This window comes from Dermacentor silvarum, chromosome 10 (assembly GCF_013339745.2).
Source record: "Dermacentor silvarum isolate Dsil-2018 chromosome 10, BIME_Dsil_1.4, whole genome shotgun sequence".
NCBI classification, from domain to species: Eukaryota; Metazoa; Arthropoda; class Arachnida; order Ixodida; family Ixodidae; genus Dermacentor; species Dermacentor silvarum.
In genome coordinates, this window is record NC_051163.1 from 50972697 (window position 1) to 50998066 (window position 25370).

Below are 25370 nucleotides of genomic sequence, written 5' to 3' on the forward strand. Positions count from 1 at the left end.
CGGGTTTGCAGATGACATTGCCCTATTCAGCAACAATGGGGACGAAATACAACAAATGATTGATAACCTTAACTGAGAAAGTGTAAAAGTGGGGTTGAAGATTAATATGCCGAGGACAAAGATAATGTTCAATAGCCTGACAAGGGAACAAGAATTCAGGATCTCCAGTCAGCCTATAGAGTCTGTAAAGGAGTACGTTTATCCAGGTCAATTACTCACAGGGGACCCTGATCATGAGAAAGAAATTTACAGCAGAATAAAATTGGGTTGGAGTGCACACGGCAGGCATTACCAAATCCTGACTGGGAGCTTACCACTGTTGTTGAAAAGAAAAGTGTACATACGGGGCAGAAACTTCGAGGTTAACAAAGAAGCTCGAGAACTAGTTAAGGACCGCACAAAGACGATGGAACGAAAAAAGTTAGGCCTAACGTTAAGAGACAGGAAGAGAGCTGTGTGAATCAGAGAACAAACGGAGATAGCCGATATTCTAGTTGGCATTAAGAGGAAAAATTTGAGCTGGACAGGCCCAGTAATGCGTAGGATAGATAACCGGTGGACCATTAGAGTTACAGAATGGATACCAAGAGAAGGGAAGCGCAGTCGAGGACGGCAGAAAACTAGGTGGAGTGATGAAGTTAGGAAATTTGCAGGCGCAAGTTGGAATACGCTAGCGCAAGACAGGGGTAATTGGAGATCGTAGGGAGAGGCCTTCGTCCTGCAGTGGACTTAAATTTAGGCTGATGATGATGATGATGATGTACACATATACACGCAATGACACGAAGGAAATATATGGAGGGAGCAAGCTGACAACTGCCACCGAGAGGGACACAACGCCTGCCTACTCTTTCGGGAGGTAAGGAAAGAGGAAATGAAAGTAGGATGAAAGAAAAGAGGAAATAAAGAAATGACGGAGACACAAACAGAACAAAACGAAAACGCAAAAAATGTCTACAAGCGGAAGATCAAGTTTATACGCTCGTCTTCTGATACGCCAACACCTCCTAAAGCAGCACCCAGACCAGCGTGTTGCAAACGGATCGTTCCCTCCAAGTGCTCGTGGTCGAGGCTTGCCCCATCGTGCTAGAACCTCAAGGAACACGAATGAAAGTAATGATTTGCTATTTCTAGTATAAGTACTGAGAGCAAGAAAAAAAAAAACCTGAAACATCTAAAATGGGCACTTGGTCCCTATAGTTCCCAACTTTTCTAAGCCAACTTTTCTATGTCAATCACGCAAGAAAAATATATTATGAAAATTTTTTGGCGTCAATACTAGCCATAGTGATGTCCATGCTATGCGGGAAAGCAGTAGTTCATGCAAGGCGGGAAAGCAGTATCTTCGCAAATGTGAAAACGGGTTAGTTCCTCTTGTACAGGGGGCATTTGCTTTTACTCGTTGTAGCATGTACCTATATCGTACGTATTTTACTGCATTCTTCAGACTCGCGAAGTAATGGCTGTCATTTCAGGGAGCATGTAGAAGCGTCACCATACTTGGATCAGCTTTTCTGTGCGAGCAAGGTGGTCTATAGCGTGTGTTCAACTGGCGCTGGAGCCTTCACATGCTACGTGCAGTTCTTGTATAGTACTGTACAGTAATGTGGATTGTTGCACAGTATTTTACAGTAATCAATAAGAGCTCTTGCGGAGGCGGTGCTCGAAATGTAAGACATTAAGACTGCTAGTCAATCTTCGGTAGAAGGTCGGTCTGAAATCGACTGCGCGCTCTTGTGTGAGTGAAAACCCCACCCGACGGGAAGGAATGATCGTAATAAATATGTACGTACGCGATCGAAGCGCTGATGGATAAAAACAACCCACGGCGGGGAAAAGTTGCACTTAGTATTAGTGGAACACAATTATCAAAGTAACACACTCTCGTGAGCATCTACCATTTGTTTGAGACATCGTTGAAACAGCCTATAAGCCGGATCGGAAAATCGACAACCCGAGAGAAGCTTCTCTGTCTTCACTGCTGCTATCATTTAAAAATTATGTTGCCGAGTCAATCAAAGAGCAAATTTCGCGACTTTTTATTGAAGAAATGCTAGGAGCACTGGACGCTGTTTCGATGATACCTCCAGTCGAAGTTTTGTTTTTTCAGACTCCCCAGTCTGCCAAACGTTGTCGAATCTAACAAATAGTTAAAGTTAAGTCGTCATTTCAGACGCTGCATGATGTTGCTAGTAAAATAATTCCAAAGGAAATGTTTAACAACGCGTATAAAAACTGTCGATCAATCTTATCGATTTCTATAAGCCTGGTACCGAAATAGTTAGGCATTATATTAGGAAGTTAATCAAATAACTTTTTTAAATTTATGACCATATTGGAAGCTAAGCAAAGAGGAGCTTTAACGTGGCAAAGCATTTCAAGCCTTACTATGCAACACGTAGATAAACTTTTGTGAAGGGTAAGCCAGATTTTTCGGATATGGCTCTAATCGAACTCTGAAGTCCTGTGACAGGCGATCGTGGTTCATCATTTACTATTTTGTCCCACGGCACCCAGAAACACCATGATAAATGCATAGACTTTCTACGGCAGGAAAGATTCATGACGTATTTATCATCTGGTTGACCTTTCGCACACTATTCTCATTTCCCTGATACCTTTCACCACACATGAAAGATGGTCAAAGTTGGTGGTAGAAGCCTAAATAAAGCCATTACACGTTCTTTCAAATTTGTCAGTTGTTTTAAAACCAGCTACTACTCCCTTTCCGATAATTTTTTTTTTTCAAAGAGGCGGCAAAGAAAAGCAATGAATAAGTCTAAACCGAATAAATTAGTACAATTACAATTTCTATTTTCGTTGATTTCGCGATAATAGTTTGATTAGTATAGAAAGGAAAGGGAAATAAAGTTTTTTCAAGGGGAGAGTTGGGCCTTTCTTTTTTTTTTTTTTTGCAGGGTAATTTCTTTTTCTATTTAGTCCTCCTTTAATAACAACGCACATCAACATATGTGGCAGATTTTTTACTGATCACCATCCACATGGCTATCTTTTTTTTAATTATTATTGAATTATGCGTCGATCAACCCCTTCCGCTGATGCACTGGGACGCCCTCTCGCGGCGATTGCGAACGCCACTGGAATGCACTCCGTCATCCACGCGCGCGTATAATCTCCACCGCGCGCGCGGCTGGCTTTACGTGGTCGGAATGCTCTCGAAGCCCCGCGGTCTAAGCTGCATCTAGGATGCACGAAGATCCCAGCCCCAGATACGCACTTTTTTTTTTTTTTTTTACTTCACTCGTGGCGGTGGCGTTGCTGTCTCCTTGCTCCTACTTACTCCCCGTCGACACACAACGTCACCGAGTGCAAGCGGCCGAGAAGGAGAAGCAGAAAATTTGAAGATACGGCGGAGCGACCAAATACGCAAAGAAACGAACACCCGCTTACGAAGGGAGAAGTTATTCACCGACCGCAGATATGGACCGAAACGGCAGTCTGCGTTAGCTATGCCTGCGCTCTTAGGGACATTGCAAGGAGCCAGGAAATATAACGACGAAAATAACGAAAGACGAGAGAAAGAGAAAAAGGAAAACAGAAGAATGTTGGGGGGAAGAGGTCACGAGGAGAGAGGAGACACCTGTGGTTGTGCGATTATAGTTCGTCTCCCCACCGCGCCTTCTCTCCAGTAGAGGTCGCTAGCTCCGTCTGGCTTCTTTTAAGCATGCGTGCGGGGAAAAAAAAATTAGTGCTGTTCGATCGACGTGTATATATTATATGCCTCCAAGAATGTATCTGTTGGACGCACGTGTGAGCCCGACGCGGACACACATGATGGCGGAGAGAGGAAGAAAGGGCTGATATGGATGACGGCCATGCGAGATTGGAGAGAGTGTGGCCTGATGAGCGCACAATCTGACGCACTGTGGCAGCAGCCCTATATAGTATAAGCTGCAAGAGGACCACTTGGAGCCTAAGTCATGTTTTTATGCTCAACTTTGGTCTGTCTGTCTGTCTGTCTGTCTGTCTGTCTGTCTGTCTGTCTGTCTGTCTGTCTGTCTGTCTGTCTGTCTGTCTGTCTGTCTGTCTGTCTGTCTGTCTGTCTGTCTGTCTGTCTGTCTGTCTGTCTGTCTGTCTGTCTGTCTGTCTGTCTGTCTGTCTGTCTGTCTGTCTGTCTGTCTGTCTGTCTGTCTGTCTGTCTGTCTGTCTGTCTGTCTGTCTGTCTGTCTGTCTGTCTGTCTGTCTGTCTGTCTGTCTGTCTGTCTGTCTGTCTGTCTGTCTGTCTGTCTGTCTGTCTGTCTGTCTGTCTGTCTGTCTGTCTGTCTGTCTGTCTGTCTGTCTGTCTGTCTGTCTGTCTGTCTGTCTGTCTGTCTGTCTGTCTGTCTGTCTGTCTGTCTGTCTGTCTGTCTGTCTGTCTGTCTGTCTGTCTGTCTGTCTGTCTGTCTGTCTGTCTGTCTGTCTGTCTGTCTGTCTGTCTGTCTGTCTGTCTGTCTGTCTGTCTGTCTGTCTGTCTGTCTGTCTGTCTGTCTGTCTGTCTGTCTGTCTGTCTGTCTGTAGTATGTCTGTCTGTCTGTCTGTCTGTCGTCTGTCTGTCGATTGTCTGTCTGTCTCGTCTGTCTGTAAGCTTTCTCGTGTGTCATGTGTGCCTCCGAGATCACTTACAAATTGAGTTGTGGTAGCAAGCGACTGTTCTCAATGGTTCGTGTCATCTTGTCTGAAGTATCTACCAAAGAGTCAACCTGGAATGTTGTAATATGTAGTAATCAACACCTCTTCTGTCAATTGAATGAAATATCAGACCTCTGGGAGAGTTATGTTCTAAGGTAAGATGATTTAGTACTGCTCTTTAGCGTCACATTAACAACAACCACATGTCGGATCTCTAGCTCGGTAGTTGCGGAAAAGTCGAACCTCCCGACTCCGTTTGAAGCTCGTATTTTCCTGTACCGCACTCGAGGCTATATATTTTTCGAAACGCAGTACACAGCCCATCCATGACGACATTCAGTGAGCCGACGCGCTCTTGATCTCGGCCGAATCTCGATCACGCGATCGAAAGCTCTCCTAGACGCACTGGAGAAAAACAGAAGAGAGAAAAAAAAATAACGCACACAAAAACAAAACGCAGCCTCGGTGCAGGGCTCCTCGCGAGTAGCTCGCGCGTCAGCGCACCCCTGACTCCAAACAGACATTAAACTCTTTTTTTCGAGGCATTAAGCCCAGTGGTCGCATAATTTACGACGATCTTTCTCTCTTTCCCTCTTTTCTGTCTAGGACGCTTGCGTTTCTGCTGCAATGAATCGGGCAGACGTCCACAAATGCTTAGCTGAACTATATATTTTTTTTCCTCGGAGCATTTATATCGTTCGACTGCACATCGCCTCAGCATTGAGCACTAAACTTTATAACGAAAAAAAAAAAAAGGAACAAGGGCATTTTTTTTGTTTCTTTTCGAAATCTTTCCTACTCGAAGCACGCCGTCTGTTAAGAAGGCGGAGATTGGGCGACGGAGCTAAGCATTTATCCGAGATTTTGCCGAACGCTTCCCCACCCCTACTCAACCCCTACGAGAGCCGCACGCACTTCAGCGAGGGGTGAGGTTGAGAAAGAGAATGAGAGAGAGAGAGAGAGATGCCACAGTCTCATTTCATATTAAAGAGGGGCTGTAGCGCTCTTCATTAAGGTTGATCACCTGCATACAAACGAGGGGATACGAGAGACCGCGAAAAAGCACGAGAAAGCACGAGAGAGAAAGGAGAGAGACAGAAGAGCGGCACAGGAAAGGGGGATTGGGAGAGAGCAGGCAGTTCTATGAGGCCGCAGGGGGGGCGGTGTCGTCGTCGGTGAAATGATGCGTGTCGCGTTATATACTTTATATATTGTACGCGTATATATTAAGCGAGGAAGCCGCCGGGCAGAATACGTCCGTCCGTTTGACCGTATAGCTATAAGATGCTGCCGCTGTTGCTGCTGCTGCTGCCGCCGCCTCCGGTAGCGTCGGCGGACGGCAAAGCGCGTCGGTTAGATTGGCTCTTGCCTTCATCCGAGAGCACGCTCGCCCGATCGCTGCCTTGCCTATCTTCAACCGTGGCTCTCGATCGACCGAGCCTGGCCGTGCGATCGGAGTGTGCGTCGGGGGATTTCGCGGGGGAGAAGGGCCAATGAGAAGACGGCGAAGAGGGACCCCATGAATGCACCGCCGGATATATAGATACGGCGGCGAGGAGGAAACGGTGGCTAGGAGGGGGAGAGTCGCTATAGCGCAGTTGCCTTTCATAGCGAGGGGGGGGAGCGATTGGTGGGGGACGTGCGACGGACGCCAAGCGGCGATCGTTCTAGCCGATTTGCAAGGTGGAGGGTGAGGCTGGGGGAGAGGGATGATAGAGAGAGGGACAGCTTGTGTTGGGGTGGCAATGGCGGGAGCGAGGGTGGGAGGAGGGAGGGAGTAATACGCATGGAGGAAGAAGAAGAAGAAGGAGTGAAGGGAGGGGGAGGTTTGATGTCGAAGTATCGCGGCGTAGAAGACGGAGCAGTGGCGCACGCTATCGGAACGCATCTGCATGGAGATCACGTCTCTCTCGAAGAAGCGGAGGGAGGATCGTCGTCTCCGTGCTGTGGTGGCGGCGGCGGCGGCGGCGCGGAGAGTCGAAGCACTGCCTGCCTGCCTGCTTGCATGTATACAGGAGATCTCCCCCGAGGAGCCCTTCGCCCAGACGAACGTCTTCTAACTGCTACTCTCCATTTATCGCTCTTCTCTCTCTCTCTCTTTCTTCTTCTATACTTCTTCCGTTCGTGCTATCGAACGCCGCGGGGCTTCGGCGTGCTCCTATATAGAGAGCTGCGTGTCTGCGCTTCATGCTGGCTGGGAGCTCTCGTGTATAGCACTGGTAGTGGAAAGTGGCCAAACGTCGATCGAGTGATGCGCCTCACCGGGCGCGCGGCTCCCATGTAATATTAGCTTGCAGCGTTGTGAAAAGTCATGAGCGTCATCATTATCACTTTCTTCAACATTATTTACTTGTTTATTCAGATAATATGGGCCCCACAAGAGGCATTACATGGGGAGGGGGGGGGGAGGGGGGGGGAGGCATAAAGCAGAACACAGTTTTCACAAACGAAGGAGCATTGCAGGTGGTTAACACAGCACTTTAGTACAGCAAGTCGTGAAACACAGTGACAAGGTAAATATTCTTCCAGAAATGCACAATCAACAAAGTAAGAACAAAATAGCGGGTGTGAATAAGTGCTCTGGGGGAGAAAATTTTGTTACTGAAAGTGCTAGGATTCTGGATACGTTAGCAATGCCGAATGACATAAAGAAGACTGTGTTATCGTGGCAGTTCTGGTGGGTAACTCATTCCATTCCTTCATTGATAAGGTTAAAGGCGAATACTTGTACTTTTCCGTCCGGGCGAAGATAGGGTTAACTTTGTAGGCATGATCGATGCGATTTGAAGTATGAGGTGGCGGTAAAATATGCGACCGGGCAAATGATGCGTTGCTGTAATACAGTGTGTGAAAAAAAGAATAATCTAGTGAATTTTCTGCGCATTGCATATGGCGGCATGTTGAGCGTTTCCTTTAAAGATGAAACGCTTTGAAATCGCGACTAGGATGACAAGATGAATCGCGCTGCTTTATTCTGGACGGCTTCGAGTAGATTGATAAGGGCGATCTGGTAGGCATGCCAAATGATTGATGCACTTTCCAGAGAAGGACGCACGAGGAAATTCTACGCTTGAAGCCTGGTGTCCCTGTCGGCCAGATATAAGCGTCTCTTCAGAAAGTCAAGTTTCTTTTGCGCTTTAGATGTAATATATTCTATATGGTCAGTCCATGCTAGACTAGAATTTATGAAGACGCCGAGGCATTTAACCGATGTTACCGAGTCTACTAAGCTATCGTTAATTATGTAAGTATTTGGTTGAGACTTTGAGGCACAAGTGAACTTCAAGTGTTTGGTCTTTTCTTTTTTAATCTGCATTTGCCGCTTGTCGCACCATTCTGTTAGTTTATTAAGATGAGATTGCAAAGTTATGACGTCGTTAGGGCTAGCTATCTCTCTGTAAATTACACAGTCATCGGCAAAAATGTGAACTGTTGAATTAATTTTATTGCTATGTCATTATATATGTATATTAAAAATAAAAGCGTACCTATGATTGAACATTGAGGGACACCCGACTTGACATGTGTTGGACTGGATGTATTACCATTTAATTTAACCACTTGAAAACGATTGGTTAGAAATTCTTCAAGCCATCGTGTTGTTTTGCTTTCAAGTTCGAGAATATGTATTTTCAGTGTTAGTCGTTTATGAGGTACACGGTCAAAGGCCTTAAAAAAATCAATAACGTCGACAGAGTGAGACAGGTGCAGTAAGGTATGATTGCCTGTTACCAACTCGCAAAGCTGCGTTTGGCATGAAAGCTTTAGGCGACAACCGTGCTGGTTGTTTACGAGCAAATTATTTTGATTGAGATGAGCCATAATGGGTGAGCAGAGAATATTTTGATGAGTAGAGAATAACCTCAACTAATTGAGGTTAGCGAAATAGGCCGGTAGTTACTGACAATGTTATCACCAGTTTTAGGTATTGGCAGAACATGAGCCATCTTCCAGTCTTCCGGTACACATCCAGAATCAAGTGATTGTTGGAGTATGAAGGAAAGTACAACTGCTGCGAAATGACTGCTTATAGTTCTGAACGTTTGGCACTAATGCCATCGGGCCCTGGGCTGGTCTTGAACGGCAAACGGTCAATAGCGCGTTTGAGCGGTGATGATAATAGATGGAAAGCGGAACGAGATTGTTACCTGCGCGAGGATAATTATTATCATCATCATTGTATTTGTGTCCAACTGAAAAATGAAGCCCTCTTTCCAGCAATCCCTGATCCTATAACTCTCTCTCTCTCTTTATATATATATATATATATATATATATATATATATATATATAATAACTGGATTTTCATTTCAATGGGTCAAGCGTATTTAGAAAAATGAGAAGCACAACTTCGCGGTTATCTTAGGTTTATAGACCCAACAGTTTCGGTCGGTACCTTTTCCCTTGAAAAAGGTCGGTCCACCGACCGAAACTGTTGGGTAAATAAACCTAAGATAAGCGCGAAGTTGTGCTTTTCATTTCTCTCTCTCTCTCTCTCTCTCTCTCTATATATATATATATATATATATATATATATAAGCTTTCTGATCTCTATTGATTCATCTAATCATCTACCACAGTCGGCGTCGCCGTGAGGTTCCATATAAAGACCAAGGGCGGCAAAATCGTCGCCGCGCGCCGTATGCTGCATGCATGTGCAAGTGAATGCGTGCGACGAGGGTGAGCCTGCGATCGCGGCTTCAATCACGCGCACGCAAGGTAGAAAAGCGGGGAGGAAGCCCGCCGTCCTCCGTCGCGCGCAATGCTGGAGGGGGGGGGGGGGGAAGGATTCTACTCTGGGCGGCCCGGGCCGGAGTAGAACGGGCCGCTGTATCTTGAATGCCATCTGCGACGGGGACAGAGTCCGCCGCGCGCTGTGTTTTCGCGGCTTAGTTCGCGTTGATGCGAGAGGCAGCAGGAAGGTCAATTCGCTCGCTGCTGCGGCCGCGCTTCCTCACTCCAGCGTTTTGAAAGCGAGTTTCCGCGGTCATCGAGTGAGATGTGTTGATGTTTTCTGTTTGCGCGCGTGACACCATGCTTGTTAACTTAGTTAGTGTGCATATGTTTACAAGTTGATACGACCGATAAAACTACTATCCTGACCTCGTATAGCTGTCCACTAATTCGCTATCGCAATCGATGCTTCGCCTTTCGGGCGGAGCTACGACTTTTTTTTTTGTTTCCCTGGCGTGGCGAAGAAGCAGCGCGAAGATGGGACAATAGTTCCGTAACATAATGAGAAGACGGGAAAATAGCTGCGTCCGTTAGCGCCAAGATGCGACAATTGACAGCTATACGTGCCGTATTGCGAAGGTGGGACAATAGTTTTGTCTCGTATTGCGAAGACGTATACGGGAAAAGGTCCTCAATCATTTGCTGTAATTCGTCCCCGTTGTTGCTGAATAGGACAATGTCATCTGCAAACCGAAGGTTGCTGAGAAATTCGCCGTTGATCCTCCTAAGCCTTCTCACTCTAAGAGCTTGAATATTTCTTCTAAGCGTGCAGTGAATAGCATTGGAGAGATTCTGTCTCCTTGCCTGACCCCTTTCTTGATAGGTATCTTTCTACTTTTCTTGTGGAGAACCAAGGTTGCTGTGCAATCCTTGTTAATATTTGCCAAGATATTCACATATGCCTCCTGTACTCCTTGATTACGCAATGCCTCTATGACTGCTGGTCATAGAGCTAGCAGTCATAGAGGCATCGCCAAATCCTGACTGGCAGCTTACCACTGTCGTTGAAAAGAAAAGTGCGCAATCATTGCATTCTACCGGTGCTAACATATGGGGCAAAAACTTGTAGGTTAACAAAGAAGCTCGAGAACAAGTTAAGGACCGCACAAAGAGCAATGGAAAGGAAAGTCTTAGGCCTAACGTTAAGAGACAGGAAGGGAACGGTGTGGATTAGAGAGCAAACGGGGATATCCGATATTCTAGTTGACATTAAGAGGAAAATATGGAGCTGGGCAGGCCATGGAATGCGTAAGATGGATAACCAGCGGACCATTAGAGTTACAGAATGGATACCAAGAGAAGGAAAGCGCAGTCGAGGACGGCATAAAACTCGGATGAAGTTGGAAATTTTGCAGGCGCATGTTGGAATCAGCTAGCGCAAGACAGGAGATCGCAGGGAGAGGCCTTCGTCATGCAGTGGACATAAATATAGGCTGATGATGATGATGTAGAAGGAGCCCAGCTGAGGAACTGTAAGAAAGACAGGAAAGAGACCGACGTACGAGAAAGACCGCAATGCCATTTACAAAAGCTTTTTTCTTTTTTTTTTCTCAGAGCCGTTTGACAAGAGTGCGTGTTAACAGGTGGTTCTGGTTTACAAGAGCCACTCGGCTACGGCATCTCGGGGTGCACGCTTTTTCATTATCCCCGCGGAATGCAGTGTGCTTCCTCGTTTCGTCAGGAATAAATGTGCTTCATCTGTGGCGATGCCGGCCAAGAAAATAATAATATTATTATTAGAATTAGCCGCGAAATGAACAGTGGCGCCACCTGACCCAGTCGAGAAATGATACGCCCGGCTCGAAGAAGAGAGAGTGCGGGGAGATGTTTCGACTTCTTGGCGACAGAGCGCGCCACTATTCTTCTGATTAGAAAATGCCTTTTCTTGTTTGTTTGTTTTTTGTTTGTTTTTTTTTCTTCTTTTTATTGTCCGGAGTCGTTTATGTATACTTCATTACTTTCCTATCTTTATCCTACCTTCGCTGGCTTCGTCAGAATTAAGAGGAGACTTAAAGTTGCTGTATTCCGATTCGCTTTCACTTTAGCTTTTTGGTGGAGACTGTCCTACATTCTTGACTTGTCGCTGACTACAGATATAATAAAACAAGGAAGATTGAGAAAAAGCTATAGTGGCCCCGCAAGAAGCGATGGAACGAAAAAAAAAAGCAAAACGAAATGATTGGCGTAACGTTAAGAGAAAGGAAGACAGGGGTGTTGATTAGAGAGCTCAAACGGGGTAGCTGATATTCCAGCTGATATTATCAGGAAGATATGGAGGTATGTATAATTGACGCGAAAACGATGACCCACATTTAGATCGACTGACACACGTGCGTGTGGTCGTTTTTCCGCCTGTTACATAGATATGCAAAACCCAACCAGCCCACTTTTCCATCCTAACTCCACATCTCCTCACGGAGCAAAAAAAGTTGCAGCACGAATCCGCCGCCTCAATCACGGCACACCCTCCGCGCTCGGCACCCGCAGCTAAGTTTCCCCCCACTCCCCAACCGCTGCCTTCCCGGATCTTTAAATATTGAAACCTTCTTGGAAGGCATGAATCTCATGTACATGTTTACACACCGTGGTTAATTAGTGGTTCTGGCGTGCGGACTCAAATCCCGGCCGCGGCAGCCGCATTACGATGGGGGCGATACTCAAAAACCCCCGTGCCAGTACTCGCAGGTGAGACCCAGGTGGTCAAAATTATTCTGGAGTCCCCCACTACAGCGCCCGTCATAATCAGATCGTGGTTTCGGCACCTAGAACCCCAGAATTTTTTTTCTGTACGTGTTATACTTCTGCAGCGTTCGCAAGTGCATTAAGATGTTCAAGGAAACGTTTTAAACTCAATTTTTCGCTTGCTTATAACGCAAGATAATTCATGTTCCAGTAGGAGGATAAAACCTCGGCTGTACATGCCTTTTTTCATGCATGCGTGCATGCACAATGGCACAACCATCCAAATGGATGGGAACATATTATGGCGCTGCCAGTAAATCTGGCTGCAAGTCGAACGCTGGCTAGCCATGCGATGGGCGGAGAATGCCAATATTGGCCATGGAAAAAGAAATCCATCCCGCACTCAACTTTCGTACAGCCAGCAACGGCCCTCGTTAACTTGGTCCAGACATGTAAGTTATTATTTGGCCGTTCCTGTGTCATGGTAGCGCTTTCGATAACTTTTTAATTTAGGACCCATATGCGCGACCAACCTCGCCACCATTTGGCCAGTTTAGGCCCAATGCTGGTGTGCTGCTTGAGCGGGGGTTTGTTATTAAAACAGAATGGGCGCCCAAACGCATACACACGTAAGCACGGGTATATATCTGGCTGTCGCAGAGGAGTAGGGAGATGCGATGCGATTAGGAATTAAGTTTGCGAACGTAGGCTTAATAGTACAAGCTGGCGCAGGACCCTCCACAGTGCTGTGCTGGCAATGGCGCGGCGCTTCTGAGCGCGAGGTCGTGGGTTCGAGTCCCGAGCGCGGCGTCCGGATTCCTATGGGGGTGTAATGCAGGAAATTCTCGTCTATACCGTGCTTTTGGGTGCACCTGAAAGAAACCACGACGGTCAAAAATTAATACGCCGAAAGCCTCCGCTACAGCGTCCTTGATAACGCACCGCGCAATTTGGAGACGTTGAACCCGGCATTAAAGTTAATTAAGCTGAAACAAGACAGGGTCGAACGTAGATCGCTGGTGAGGCCTTCCTCCTGCAGTGGACACGAACTGGCCGCTGCTCTTGCTGCCGATGATAATAATAACAACGACGACGACGATTATGATAATGATGCTGTTAATGAAGATGATGATGGACAGCTCGGTGGCAAGAAAATGACTACTACTGCGCTAGCACACCCTCAACCCTCCCCCGAACCCTTTCTGTCGAGAACTTCCGACGCCCCCCCTGACATCCCTCTCCCACAATAGCGTGCAGCCCTGCTGTGCGTCAGCGTCACGGCGATCTGTGCTCTGGCAGATACGACTCATCGGGCGGGGAAATAATCTTCAGTCTGGCTTCGAAAGAGGAGGAGGGGGAAAGAGACACATCTTCGATCAGCGGCCGAAGGCAGTGCGTGACCTGGATGGTCCATGAGAAGAAACCTTCCGCTGCTCCGCGCCTCCCCGACTTCTGCTACACCCCTCCTCCACCGCCTGTCGACGTATATCCTTCCTGTAACCTTGGACGCGCGCAGAGCGCGCGCGTGCAAGCGCGATCCTATGGAACGTGCGGAGAAAGCGACGCTCGGACGAAATGGCGCACACGGCTGCGCAGTGTCACGCGCAGCGTCACCGTGCCCGTCTTTTTGCAGCGAAGCTGTGTATGCGTATAGGCTGAAACACTCGTGGACCGAGCGCAGAAACCCTCCGTCGAAGATAAACGCATCGAAGACTCGCGCCCCGTTCGCTTGGTATATACCGAAATTGGCGTGGAAGGGTACGAATGTGTGACTAACATGACTGATATAGGTCATGACGTCAACAGCGTCACATGCTCGTCAGTTACGTCACGATTAACGATAGTGAAATCACGTGTGGAGCATATCCGAATATGCGGATATAAGCCAGGGAGGGACAAGAAAGAACGCAAGAAAGATGGAAGGAGAGAAAGAAAGAAAGAAAGAAAGAAGAAAGAAAGAAAGGAATGAAAAAAAGAAAGAAAAGGAAAGAAAGAAAACCCGGCTGCTCCCAGAGTAGAGCAGTTGCTGGGAACGCTATGCCGGCGCCGGATCACGTAAAGCGCGTGACCAATCAGGGTCGTTTGGTGTGTCGCGGGGAGGGAAAGGGAAGGAAAGGGGTTGGCGCGCTCTCCGCCGCGGGCTTACTTCACCTCAGATCAGTTTCGGTGTCCGGATGGGGAGGCCGCGCGTGGTGCGTTCCACCGAGGAGCAGGCTGCGTTTGAGCAATGGCGCCGTGAACTCGCTCGGGAAAGGGCTCGTCGTCGACGTGCCAATTCTAGCGTGAGGGCTTCCGAAGCCCAGGCGAAACGTCAGCGAAGAGCCGCGGACCCCGAGTTACGGGAGCGCGATGTTGAGGCCAAACGTCAGCGAAGGGCCGCCGACCCTGAGTTTAGGGCAAACGAAGCGGAATGCCTGCGACAGCGTCGTCTTGCCACAAGCTTCGCTTACCCCCATTTGCTCGACAGGGGAAGGACTCTGATTTTTTTACTCTTGTATGCAATAAATTTGAGTTTGAACTCAGCGCTCGTCCTGCATGCCGACCTCGCTTACCATCTTTCCTTGTTTTCTTGCGCTGTTGCATCCAAAAGGAAAGCTAAAGACAGCTTGAAGTTGAGATTACAGTAACATAAACAAATCTCGAAGGCAATGTTACTGCAGACTGCATGCGCCGGAAATAATTGTGGAGTCGGAAACGCATAATGACCACCGTGTTTTAGATAGCACCTATATTCAGCAACTTCAAATTGGCACTGGCATGGCATTTCCGACTTTTCATGTGTTCGTTTTTCGCGTTAAATGAAGCTCCTGCATCTCGTAACCCTAGAACAAAATACTGGCAAGCCCTCAAGTGGGGATAGAGACTTCGACAGTGAAGCCGTACAGCCGGCATCTTACTCAAGGCACGAAGAGGCACCATCTGACTCTGTTTGTGTCACTGGTTTTAGGAGGAAACCTGATCTTCATGGCACATTTTATGGAAGATTATGGCATCAATACTCACCCAAATGTAATATTTTAGCTATGAACAACGGACTTTTATTTTCCAGTTAGCCTAGCGTTTACATTGGCAAAAGAAAAGCACTTAATAAACGAACTTCACGTGGCGCAGCACTATTTTAGACGTGAAGTCAAGGCAAGGTCAGGCTTCGTTAACCCATAGCCTCCTATATTTTAAAAAATATAGGAGGCTATGGTTAACCTCTGCTAGTCGGTGACAACCTAAGAATTACAAGGCTATGCGTACACTGTCCAACCAACGAACAAAAAATGTGTCGCAGTTTCACCCGAAAGGCTGAGCATCAGTTGCGATAGCAAATTAGTATAGAGCTATACGGAGTAAGGGTAGTAGTTTTATCAGCTGTATAAACTTGGACATGCAGCAGCACCAGCAACGCGCAGAACTGTTGTCGATGCCGTCGGCGTTTTGCCCGCGTTCGCACCGAACGCGCGCGGCGTTGGTGACTGTTGCCGGTGCCTCTGGGGGCGGCTCGGAGGTTTCGACGAGATCAGAATGGGACATTCGTCGAGCAGCGTCGGAAATCTTACCCACCTTCTCGCCTCGCAACGTTTTATTGCGATAGCAATTATATGGACACTCCAAAGCGGATTTCTGCCGTCGTCGTCGCAAAAATCTGTAATGATCTACCTGACGAAATTTTCTCGGTTCAGTCAAAAAAGGCTTTAAAGAAAATGTCATCTTCCATTTGAGTTTTCTGTTTTGTATGGGTATGTGTTTATTTGATGTAATTTGGTTGCCTTAACCTGTACATATATATAAGTGTGAAAAAATGTTCACTACGTTGTCATATCATGTTTTTAATTTTTGTTTTTTTGGTCTATATAAGCGTGAAAAAAATGTTCACTACGTTGGAGTAACATATATTTAATTTTTGTTTTCTATGTAAGCGTGAAATATGTTCACGCTACATTGGAATAACATGTATCTAATTTTCTTTTTATTTGCACAATGTTTTGTCGGCAGTAAGGTAACGCTTGTATGTACATACGCTGACCTCAACGCTGTTGCCGGCGCTGCCGGGCCTAGTCACACAAGCCATTTAGGCTTCGACAGGCCCGCCTACTATATGTATTTGTTCTTGTAGTGTATAAATAAACATTATTATTATTATTATTATTATTATTATTATTATTATTATTATTATTATTATTATTATTATTATTATTATTATTATTATTATTATTATTGCCCGAATCAGCATGGATTCCTCACCGGCCGCTCCGCTATCACAAACCTCAAAAGTTTCATGACGCAGATCACCTCGCCGGTACTCTAAACGGGGCAAGTTGATACCATTTATTGTGACCTCCGCAAAGCTTTTGATGTGGTCAGTCATTCACTGCTTCTGATCAAGCTCACACACTTTGGTGTTGAATCGTCAACTGTAAATCTCTTGCGGAATTATCTTATTTACAGGTAATGTTATGTTAACATCAATGGCCAAACGTCTTCTTCTTACGTACTAGCGGCGTCCCTCAGGGATTGGGACTATTTCTTTTTGTAAATTTTTATGAATGACGTTCTTTCCGCCATTCGGCATTCTTCGTTGCTTTTATATGCTGATGGCATAAGGATATTTAAGGCAATTCACACTGTTGATGACTGTCGCATCCTGCAGTCTGACCGGCTCTCTTTTTCTAAATGGTGCACAGATAACCTAACCTTGAATGCTGTTAAGCCCAATGTTATGACTTTCGATCACCCGCAAAACAGCAAGCATTTCTTTTTCTTATTCAGTAGATTCTGTACCATTGCGTATAGGGTCCGTGAGATCAATGATTTCGGTGTATTTTTTGATACAACCTTACACTTTTCAGCTCACACTAAACGCGTTGCAATGCGGGGTACGCGCACTCTTGGCTCTGTTCGCAGACTATCGAGAGAATTCAATTCTCCTACACCGTTCCGCAAGTTGTGCACAACAATCTGTCTTCCTCAACTCGAATACGCGTCGGTCGTCTGGAACGGCATCTCTAGATCCAACAGTGACATTATAGATCGGGTCCAGAAAAATTTTCTAAGCATATATCATCACCGCTTTCCTAACACGGACGCTGGACCTTGCTCGAGCACTGTGGGGTCATGGTCATTGCCCTTACTTCGCTGCCGACGTAATCGTGCTGACCTTTTGTTTCTTTTCAAACTCCTTCACGGTATCCTCATGTGCCCCGAACTTCCTCAGTTGTATCATGTTTCGTATTCCGCGAAAGATCTGCAGAGAACACAGATCTTTCCTTGTTGCTACCTAGCTGTCACCGCCAACACTCAACCGTCCACAGAATACAGTCTTTATAACACCCACTTTCATGACCTCGATATTTTTCACAACTCGCATGTCATTATTCTGTTCTGAGCTTTGCGTTGTTGTCTCTTAGTTTCAGATATTGTTCAACTTCCCGTCTCCACCGTTTTCTTATTTATGTATTCTGCGCCTTGTTGTATGTACACTTTTCTTTTCAAGATTGTTATGTTTATTCTTTTTTTTTCTTTTTTACTGATATTTCCCTGCTGTATTTCTTTTTCTATGTATACATGCGCCAGCACTTAGACCTCATGGTTGTTCCTGGGCACGATAAATAAATGATTGATTGATTGAATGATTGATTGATTATTACTATTATTATTATGGGGTTTTACGTGCCAAAACCACCATCTGATTATGAGTCAAGCCGTAGTGGAGGACTCCGGATTAATTTGGACCACTTGGTTTTTTTTAACGTGCACCTAAATCTAAGTACACCGGTGTTTTCTGCATTTCGCCCCCATCTAAATGCGGCCGCCGTGGCCGGGATTTGATCCCGCGAACCTCGTGCTTAGCAGCCCAACACCATAGCCGCTAAGCAACCACGGTTATATAGTGAATTATTTAAGTCCTGCTTAACTTTGTAAGGATGGATTTGTTGTTATTTGAGAAGCGTAATTTAGTGATAAAGTCCAGTGGTAAAGCCTAAGTAAATATTCCTGCTAACTGTCTTCCCCGTAGCCTGCCTTACTTTGTAAGGATGGATTTGTTGTTATTTGAGAAGCGTAATTTAGTGATAAAGTCCAGTGGTAAAGCCTAAGTAAATATTCCTGCTAACTGTCTTCCCCGTAGGGCTTACCACGACGTTAAGTAGCCTATATATAGTTCATTGTCTGCGAAGTAAAGCAGTTCTGCGTTTGCCCTCGGACCGACTCCGTCACACAGTCACCCGCTACAACAATATTTAACTTTTTTTTTTTAGTTTTCCACTTTTCCAACCTTCCTCCCAGCCCCTCCAAGGTGTAGTAGGTAACCGAACAACTATTAGGTAACCGGACAAATATTCTGGTTAACCTTCAATCAGATTAACCCATTTGGTTAACAAGGATGCTCCTATATTTTCTTCTTTTTTCCTCTTTTTTTTATTTTGTTGTTGCCTTGAAGTATACAATCGCAGGCCTTCGACAACCAATCGCCAGATCTCGCAATCGTGAGCGTGCCTTCTAAGCTCTTGCCTCGAAAAATAAATTCCAGTGGCAAGCTCTCTGTAGAGTTCGAAAACTTCCGATGAGAGCCGCCTGGGGGAATACCAGGAAATGGCCTCCCACAAATGGGCACCACACAAAGCCGGACACGCTGCCACGGACTCTGGCCGGACGTCCGACGGTGGCGACTACGCAGTCGTCGACGTTATTAACCGGAAGTTGCGAAAGCGTTCGTGGAGGGGCCATATGCCGCTTGGTGCATGCATCTTTTCCGCTGCGCAGATGGGTAATGCCTTCCGGTCGCTTTGAGCGCCCGCAACTGCGCAGCATTATGTGTGAGGGCTACTGTATTCTATGGGTCGCTTCGTGCAGGACGCCCCTCGTCGGGAACGCTATGCCGCGGCAAATGATAAATACGGGCGCACCCCGAAAACAGTTCTTAAAATGTCAATAGACGTTTTCCGTGAAGTATATATACCGCGTGTCCCAGCTAACGTTTGCCAAGCTGTATCGCTTGCAGGATGATAGTGTAAGTCCATACGTGAACAAGCTGTCTACCGATGAGCTATATAGACTGCATAGGAAAGCGAGTATAGACGTAAGTCGACAAATGTGAGGCCGTAAGTCCCTAAGCTATAGTGTGAAGGCAATTGTCCATAGGGTGACCCAGCTAACGTTAGAAAAACAAAATATTTAGAAAATCACGGTGCAAGATACGATTATAAAACCAGATGTGTTCTGTCCGTAGATCTTAATATTTTATCTTGCACCGTGTTTGTTAAATATTTTTTTCTAACCTTAGCTGGGATACCCTATTGACAATTGCCTGCACACTATAGATATACATGTATATATAGCTTATTGACTTACGGCCTCACATTGGTCGACTTACGTCTATACACGCTTTTCTATGCAGTCTATATATCCCATCGCTAGACAGCTTGTGCACATATGGACTTGCACTATTATCGACGTATGTCTGTAGAAGTCTTTCTCGATCTGCCGTTTATAGATACCCAGACAGTGCTTGTAGACGTCGCATTAAAACAAGTTTCTTTATTAGGTCTTTAGGTTGCCTAGAAACAGCTTGCGAAAGGACTTATGGCCTTACGCGTTTGGCGACTTACGTTTATACAATTTTTTTCTATCCAGTCTATAGCCTATATACAGACAGGTTTTAGACTTACGACGTTAACTTTCTTGTGGACAAATGCCTCACACGTTTTTCTTTGAAATCTACAGATTGCCTATTCAGCTAACTTGTGGGCTTGTGGCCTTACACTTTTATAGTTTTGTATATAGACGTTTTCAGTGGTCTATGTAGACTATCTATATACACCTTGTAGGCTTAGACTTAGACTTACAACCAGTTAGCACCGCTAGAATGGCCCGACTGTACACTTTTCTATTTCAAGGATAGCGGTGATCCGCTGGTCATGGCTTCTGAGTGCCTGCCCCCATTTGCATTTCAACCTATTTTTTGTTCTTCAAGAAATAACCTTCGCATGATCAGGGTCTCCCCCGTGACTAACTGATACAGATGAATGTATCCTAGTACAGATCCTGTGCAGGCTGTCTATACCAATCATGCTTATTCTTATTTCAAGATATGGTGCATCAAGACGTGCGGATTTCACACTAGACGGCACGCTGCGCATGCTCATGGCCGTGGCATTTCTTTCTTTTTTTTTTTTCTTGACGTTCACCTCGCCTTGACTCCTTCCAGCTTGCAATCCTTCCGTTTCACTGGGCGTAGAGTGTCTTGTGTGACTCCCATTCTCAAAAGACGGCGCTCTCCACCTTGTCTATACGTGAAATCAACATCCCGTTTTATCCTATATATAGCATTACGAGTATAACCAGAGCCAGAGCCCGTGCTCCGTACTGCATGCAGAAAAAAGGCCCGCATAGCTTCAGCTCGCTGTATATAAGTCTCGTTCACTCGATCCTTCGGGATTTACCTGCCTCCTTCCGCGTGACATTATATAACGGCTCCGTTGGCTTCTTTCCATCTGAGCCATTGAAAACGGCTGTATTTATAAGCGCGTTTCGAGGAAGCGTCCCGCACCTCCCGGTGTGGAACAGCGATAACGACAGATCGAGGAAGAAGAAAGAAAGAAAAATTGCGGCTGAACGCGATTCAGGTATGCCCCGGTTGGTGGCCTTTAGGGCAAAGATCGCCGCCTCGCGCGCACTATACCATACATATGCACTCCGGCACTTCACTGTATATCTTAGCAAGCATCCGGCTGTATAAGAGAAGCGGTGCACGTTGCTCTGTACGGTTGAGACGGCGGGACTCCGTATCAGCGCGATCTCCCTGGCGGAAGTGATTAGGTTTTGCAGCTCTGGCATGCTCTGTAAATTCTTGCAAAGACGAACGGTCTCGTGCGAAGAAAGAAAGTGCTGCTGTGAGGATTGCGTCGTCGTATCCAGACGCCTTAGGCGCTGGACGCTCTATCTATGCCGGCTTATGCATTCGCGTAGGTATATACCCTGCGCACATTCTCTATAGAGCATATACCGCTGTGTATAATACTATACGTATACTTGCAGAAGCTTTTTCACAGGGTACGACCTCAGATATGTTACACGTATACCCTCTCGCCAGACTTGGAACTGCTCCAAGGGCGGTGCGCGCACGGTCTGCAGCTGGAATACGACATAGCCACTGCTGCGACCAGCCGCCAAGTGCGAAAGTGACGTCGAGAGATACCATCCTTCCACGCGAGCTTGCCACTAAATGTATATATATATATATATATATATGCCATCCGGTGCCATCTTGGAGGCCAAGCAAGAGGAAGAGGACTTCATGCGCGCGCCGCTAGATGACGCTGCATGTCCAAAGGGAAGCACGAGAATGGAGCCAATTCCTAATCGCACCGATTACAATTAATACTACTAATGATTAATAATTTATTCACAGTTAATTAAGTAATGGATTAAAAGTAATCATTAACTTAATACGACTGGTAAGCATAATCATCGTCACTATGAGCTTATGTCCTGTTTACTGCAACGCGATGGCCTCTCTTGCAGCGATCTGAATGCAGTTACTCCAGTCCTCCGCTTGACGGATCGAGGAGTAACCGTCGAGTTGAAACTGAAGCGCATCTATATGAGTGCGGGCGTCTGCCTATACGCAGGAATCAGTCTGAAATTTCCAAGCATCCTGTAAAGTTCTTCAGTCTGATAACCCGGAATGTTCTGCTGGCTGATACCTGCGTAGACTGACTGATGTGTACTGCAAGTTACAAAGCAGCATAGAGTGGTATCCTTTCTGCTGACCGTTACCAACGTATACTGATATATTTGAAAGTTTCTGCAGACTGATACCCGCATAGGTTGGCATGCTGCAAATTTCTGCGGGCTGACTCGTGCAACTGTGAAGAGACAATCGAATGCGTGTTGTTCTTTTCTGATCGTTATATAACGTCAAACACCACGTTCTTCGGAGTGTGTTAAACCGGCTACATGGCAGACCATTTTTAGCGACAGTGTACGCGTCGCAGGCTTGCAGAGGGACGCGGGCACTGATACAGTTTATGAAATCGACTGGCCTCAGTGACTGGTTGTAGGCGAGGTGGGCAGACCCACGCGCTCACTCTGCTAATGCCTACCTCCCTCTCCTTCATTTCTTTCTTTCCATCCCTTAACCCCCTTCCCCCTGCGTAGGGTAGCAAACCGGGCGCGCGTCTGGTTTTTCTCCTCTTCTCTTCATCCTCCCTCCTTTTCCTCATGCCGACTGAAGCCCTCACATAGACTGAATTATATTCTGTAACATTATGCTGTCTGATGCATCAATAAGGGTGTCTTGACTCGACATTCCTCTGAATGATCTCCCACATTGGTGTCCGACTTCTAATACAGCATACACACTTTTTCATAGCGTGAACAGCGTGGCAACTGACGCCAACGTAAAGTTCCAGCTAAAGTTTACATCAACCCGAGGTTGATGTAAACCATGGGTCTGGCGAAAAACACTGGATCTAAACTCGGGAGAGAGATAAAAAATGCGAAAGCTTGCACTAGGCCGCGCAAAGCGCAAGAAACAGCGAAGCTGGCCGAAATGCCGACACCGCGTTCCAGCAGACCCGCTGCGTGAATGCGCGTCTCTCTCTCTCTCTCGGACTTACGGCGGTAACTGCGCGTTCCAATGCTGACAACGCGTTCCACCGCGTTCCGCCGCGTTGCAATGCCGACAACGCGTTCCAGCAGACCCGCCCCGTGAATGCGTCTCTCTCTCTCGTTCTCATTTTCTTCATCTCTCTCCCGAGCATAGCGCGCAAAACCTCTTCTTCATCTCGCAGATCATTGGCACGAGCGCGTGCGGACGCGCCAGCTGTGAACGAAGACGACGACGCGCGAACGCAATCATATATGGTTCGCATAAATGCATGTTCTGCAAGCGTGGCTGCAAAAAAAAAAAAAAGCGTGGCTGCATAACCTAGTGGTTACGACGCTCGCTTTGGGACTGTGGGTACGCGGGTTCTAATCCCACATCGGCAAGAAAGTTTATTTTATTTTTTTATTCATTGCTGATGATGATAGTTTCTTGATACGAACCACAGATTACGGCTGGCTTAAACAGCTTCGCTGTTAAAACTTTGTGTCCATGATGGAGTCCGGAGGCGGCGGGGGTTGGGAGCAACGACGCTTGGTAGCGACACCTTGTGACACAAGTTTAACCAGAGAGTCCTTCGATGAGAACACTCAGGCGATCGACACAAAAATTTCTTTCAAGCACATAGTTGGACAAAGCGTCACAAGATGTGGCTATCAACTTCGCTACTGCCACCCAAGGCTCCGGTAATCCATAATGAATAACAAGCGTATGGGGCATATGGACAACCTGAAATTCTCTAACAGCAAAAACAAAACGCAGGTTACCTACTAAATGTCGAAATTCGCATCTCTATATAAAAGGTATCATGCTTAGACTGCACTCCGAAATTCGCTTTAAACTTGCCTCGATCACACAGGCACTGTACTCGACACACTAGGTGACCACGAGCGCGCCTCCAAGAAAATGGCATAACATTACGAAGAAAAAAAGTGGGGGGAGGCACGGGTAGGCAAATAGATGCGGCGTTTGCGTTCCTCAACGAAACGCGGATGCGTGAGTCATGCGACCGTAACGGGGAAACAGACGTCCTTGACACTGATCTACTGCCCGGATGCGTCAGCATGCAGCCAGTGGTGCAAAACCGAAAGAATTAAGCTCCAAAGGCTTGTCGGCCAGGAGGCGCGCAAAAAAATTCGAGGAGAGTATACATGCGCCGATCGCATAGTACATGGGCTTTATCCCCCTCGGAAAGAAAGGAAAGATGAAATGAAAAACGAAAGAAAAGGATACAGTAAGAAAGAAAAGAGCAGTGACGCGAAATGGATGAGAGACCGAAGGCTCCTGCGTGGGCAGCTTTTTCTGGGGGAGGATGGTGCGCACGTTATGTTCTCGTGCCTGTGGACTTTGTTAGTTTGCACGTGCTTTCCTCTTTCTTCATTGCCCGCTTCTTTCTTTTCTATTTCCTTCTTTCTTTTGGTAATGTAAGTGTTGCACAGCGGTGCGCGTAAGCCGCTGTATGCAAGAGGCCAGCTGCTACAGAAATGCGTTGCGAAAACTCGCAACGCACTCTGTTCTCGCACTATACTGACAAAGCCTTGAAGCCATCGAGGGAGCTAAACCTATATACGAAATATACGATGAGAGGCAGCCACACCTGTACGCAATAGGTGCACAACTACATGGCGCGTATTTCGGGCGTACTTGCGGCGTGGCGCGTCGCGTGATGGACGTCGAAGCGTCTCGCCGCACGTGGTACCGTGTGTTTCTGCGATTATTAAAGCCGATAAGATTAAGCGATAAGATTCGAGCCGAAGTTATTTTAGCTTCACTGACCAATTAGTATAACAGCGACGAACATCTGATTTCGAGCGATAATCGCCAATACAGCTGAGAATTAGCAGTTTCTTTACTGATTACCTTTTTAGTTTACGACACTGAGAGCAGGTTTTTAACTTGCGAACAGAAACCAGCCAGTACTCGAATCGTAATCTTCTGGTAGAAACTCTGTGCCTAGCACCAGTTTCATGAAAAAATGTGCTCAAAATGTGCTGTGAAATGTGTTGCTCATGCAGTTAACAGTCGTCCGTGCTACACTTTTCAGCAGTGCGAAAACATATTGACTTGGACACAAATGAAGTTCGATGCATTGTTGTTCTTTGCCACCTTTGCAATTATCGTAGAAAGTATAAAATGGCCGAACAAAGCCGAACTATACAAGGAATTTATTAGAGCTCAGCTTTTAGGCGCCTGTACCTGCGGCGGCGGCGTAACCGAGCGAACGAGCACAGCGAAAGATCAGAGCGAACGCGGATCGCAGCGGAGGATGAAAGACGCGAGGGGGAAAGCTGAGAGGAGGGTGCAGCGGAACCAGTGAGGCGGAAAGCGGAGGAGGGCATGGCGAAGGCGTGAGAAGAAAAGTGTAGAGCGGCGACGATGTCTACGAGATGGCGCCAGAGTAGCGTGCGTCGTCTGGATGGACTTGGCGGCGGCGGCGGCTGCTGTGAATCGCGCCCACGCGTCACCACTGCGCTGGCTTTCGCAATCTCCAGATTCGCGAGGCAGTCGCGCCACACTTCGCTCCGTGTGCAACGCGCTGCACGAGAGAGATTGTCGGCGCCAGCCTAATATATCCGAAATTAAAACACGTATTAAGCTGCGCCGAAATTTCGCATTAGGGAGTATCGCAATCGTCGGTGAACGTATCTTTAAAAAATGTCCCAGACGTCGCGTTTTGCCCCAGCTCTCGGGGCAAAGTGCGACACGTTGCTCAGTGTAGACAGTTTTTCAG